The sequence below is a fragment of the Cavia porcellus genome, unplaced genomic scaffold, assembly GCF_034190915.1.
Source record: "Cavia porcellus strain 051 isolate PalLab524CR breed Dunkin Hartley unplaced genomic scaffold, mCavPor4.1 scaffold_11, whole genome shotgun sequence".
NCBI classification, from domain to species: domain Eukaryota; kingdom Metazoa; phylum Chordata; class Mammalia; order Rodentia; family Caviidae; genus Cavia; species Cavia porcellus.
In genome coordinates, this window is record NW_026947494.1 from 11,935,880 (window position 1) to 11,939,464 (window position 3,585).

General features: G+C 42.5%; 1 pseudogene; it reads right to left on the reverse strand.

Moving 5' to 3' along the window:
• Positions 1-777: 777 nt before the first annotated feature.
• Positions 778-1,397, reverse strand: LOC100734516 (ADP-ribosylation factor-related protein 1-like; annotated as a pseudogene).
• Between the last annotated feature and the right edge of the window lie 2,188 nt (positions 1,398-3,585).

Genomic DNA, 3,585 nt, shown 5'->3' on the forward strand with positions numbered 1-3,585 from the left:
ATTTATCCGAGAAAAATAATATTATTGACTCTCAATGAGAGACTAATATTTCCTGTGGGTGAAAAATTAATTTTTAGCTATCACTAATGTCAAACCAAAGAAAATATCCTGACTCCAATAAGAAATTTAAAGAGTCTGCCTAAAGATAAATAGCCAGGAATTAGCTGTGTGTGAGTTCTCACAATTAACTAAAGCTCCATGTAGGAATCCCTCTTAATTTATTAAAAATTCTAGGTTTCCTTTCCTTTTCCAAGCTAAATATCCGTAAAGAAATGAAAATACGCCGAAGGAGCATACTTAGCTAGGAGCTACCGGATTGTATTTTCCCACTAATACTGTCTGAGTCTTAACTGATGAAATTAATATTATGAAGTGCTAATAACATACTGCCACATGCTGAGCCTTGGTTTGTGCTTTCTATTTAATCTCTAAGGAGAAACTAAGCCATTGGACACTTGGCTTAGAAGAACTAAGTCGATTTTCTTGAGGGTTTTACCTAATAAAGTGGCCACCAAGTTAGTTTTAAATCACCAGTTCAATAAGTGTGTACTATATGGCAGTGAATGTTAAAGAATTTATCAGCGAGGATTCTTTTTTTTTCTTCCAGACACAGAAAAGTGTTTGTCTTCAAGAAAACTAAATCAAATAAACCAAAAGGCAAAGCTAAATCAAATAAACCAAAACCCAGTCCCCAGGATCAATAGCCTAGGAGCCAGCAGGGAGTGTGCATCTCCAGCACTAGGAGATGAATCGTCTGAGAAGGCAGAGTGGCTGCGTCTACGTGATGTCTCTCTGCCATGGCAGTGGGTGGACGTCCCTTGCGACACACTTTACCATCCATTCAGTGCTCTTGTATTCCTTTGCCTATGTGGGCAGAGCAGGCCTGGGTCAGACAGTCTCGCGTGCTGATCTTACAGGTGCAGTCACTAAATGCGGTCTTGATGTCAGGGATCAAGAGGCACTTCTCCACATCCGGTTTGTTAGCCAGCACCAGGATAGGGCGTTGTCAAGATACTCACTCCAAACCACCTTCTTGAATGCCTGCTTGGATTCTGACAGTCTCCTTTCATCAGTGGAGTCCGTGACACAGAAGACGACATGGCACTCTGCACGGTACTTGTCCCACAAAGACTGCAGCTCTTCCAGTCCTAAGTCCCAGAACATGAGGCAAGCCTTTCCTACTTCCACGGTGGCAGTGTTTACACCCTCATTTAGCATAGTGGTGGTGATGGTGGTGATGATTTGAGACAGATTCATCCACTTGTAGTTCCTGTTAAACCCAGCTTTGACTGCTCCAGGAAGGTCACCTTCCCAGCATTGTCCAGGCCCAGGATCAGGATGCAGTACTCATCCTTCTGGAACATGGACTTGCACAGCCCCGACAGCAGCGTGTACATCCTGCTCCCGCCTGGCGCTCAGAGCCCATGCTATACTCCTCGCCCCGCTGACCTGTACTGACCTTGCCTGGTGCCTGAACTCAGTGGGGATTCTTTGGGCATCTAAACAACAACATCAGCAACAAGGGTAGGTTGACTTCAAGAATGAAAGAAGACCAGAAGTATAGCAAGATTTAGGGCCGACACAACCCAGATTTCCAGCTCTGCTCTATTTTTGCTGTTCCCTCGTGTCTTGTGGATCCTGTTTCAGACTTTCCTACTTTCCATTCTGACGCTGCCTTATACAGCTCGTTGCCTGGAATGCAGTGTACCCACTGTGCAAATAAACATCATGAGATGTGCTAGCCTGTACACAGCTCTTGCTGCATGTTCTAAGCACTCTGATTCATGTACTCTTTGTCACAGTCCTCGTAGACAGTGTGGTCCTTTGAATGACACATTTGCAAATTCTTGGAGCTACTGCCCTTCAAAGGGCAGGATCTAACTCCCTTCCTCTTGAATGTGGTTTGGACTTAATGAGTGGTTTCTATTGAGTAAGAAGAACCACCCTGGTCATGGGCAACACTGGCTCCTGGCTCCTAAAAGGGCTCTGCTTCCATCTTGCCTGCTTCTCCTCTTGCTCCCAGCCTCAGTTCTTAAGGACTGAGCTCTCTCAAGTGCACAAGATGAAGCCTACTGACAATTTCAAAGTTATCTTGCCAGCAGGTCCCCAGCACCGTAGAGGAAGGGGATGGCTGTCACCCGTCATGGCTGCTTGGCTACAACCTCTTACAGGATTGTGTGCCAGGACCACCCAGCTCTAAGGATTCCTGATCTGTAGAAAGGAAGAGACATAATAACTACTTGTAAGTTTCTAAGTTTTGACTCACTTGTGCTACAGCAATAAATAACTCACACAGTCCCCGTTTTATGGTCCTCATTTTACTGTTGAGCAAATTAAAGCAGAGGGAAGGAAAGAAGTTTCCCCCAAGCCACAGATCTCAGGAGCAGTGAAGGCAGGTTGGAGACCCATGCACTCTGATTGCTGAGTTCATTCTTAGCCCCCAGGTACATAGTCTGGATATCGTGGAAATCTGATTACTGCCCAGTTTATTTGAACTCCTTTAATGTTGCTCAACATCTGTGAGTTGGTGAGTAATTTCAGAAGCATAGAGATGAATAATTAATGATGTGTTAAGAATTATTTTATTTGTAGTTAAAAATAATGTTTATATGTCATCTGGCATTTGTATGTCTTAAATTTATGCTCAGAATATAGACGTCAGAGGTAACTCATCATTTGATGACGAGTAAGGAAGCCCAGGTCTGTCATGCCCAGGGAGATTTGCGTTTGGATTCCACGCAGACACACAGTGTTGACTCATTGAAAGCATGGCGAAAAGACAGAGTCACACATTAGAAGAATACAGCCTCATAAATCTCGCTTAGCACAGTTCTGCTTAGTCTGGTGTTGGGGGATTTCTTTCAATGTCAAGATTAAATTCAATTACCTTCCTCTGGTTCCAAATTCATCTAGGTTTGGTTCCTGTATGGTGGCTCATTTATTCTTATCAGGTCCCCACATTATTTTTCCTTCCTTATTTACAAATCTCCCAGTTTCCCACATAGCACCTAAAGAGACATAGAAGTCTGGAGTGTGCTGGCTCCAGTCCCTCCATTCTCTTTACTTTTTTTCCTGACCTTCAGTTGGGCAGGAGTCATAGAGTAGGATGATTATTTACTTGACCATGGGAAGTACAGTGTCTATCTTGCCTTCCTTTTATTATGGTGATTCTGTTCTTTTCTCTCTAATGATTAGAAGCTCTTGGCCACAGAAAAATGAGAACAGGGGCCTTGCCTAGAGCATAGCTTAGGTGATGCTTCTGGTGCGAGAGAGAGGATAGATGGATTGACGAATAGGTGGGAGGATAGATGAGAGAACAATAAACACATTAAATTCACCTGCTAAAAATTTCCTTTTTTAAGCTATGCTTTGAAAAAAGAATCTTAAAGGTACACTGCATTTACAGAGGGGTAAGTTCAAAACTTAAATAAAGTTGCCTGGAGAATAAAGTTCAGTATGAAAAAAGTCATTTTTTAGTGAAGTCTTCAAGGTTTGATTTATTAATGAAATTTTAAAATAGATGTAATTATTGTGTTACACAAAACAACATATAATTTAGAGCACAAACTATTTTTTTTAACCTAG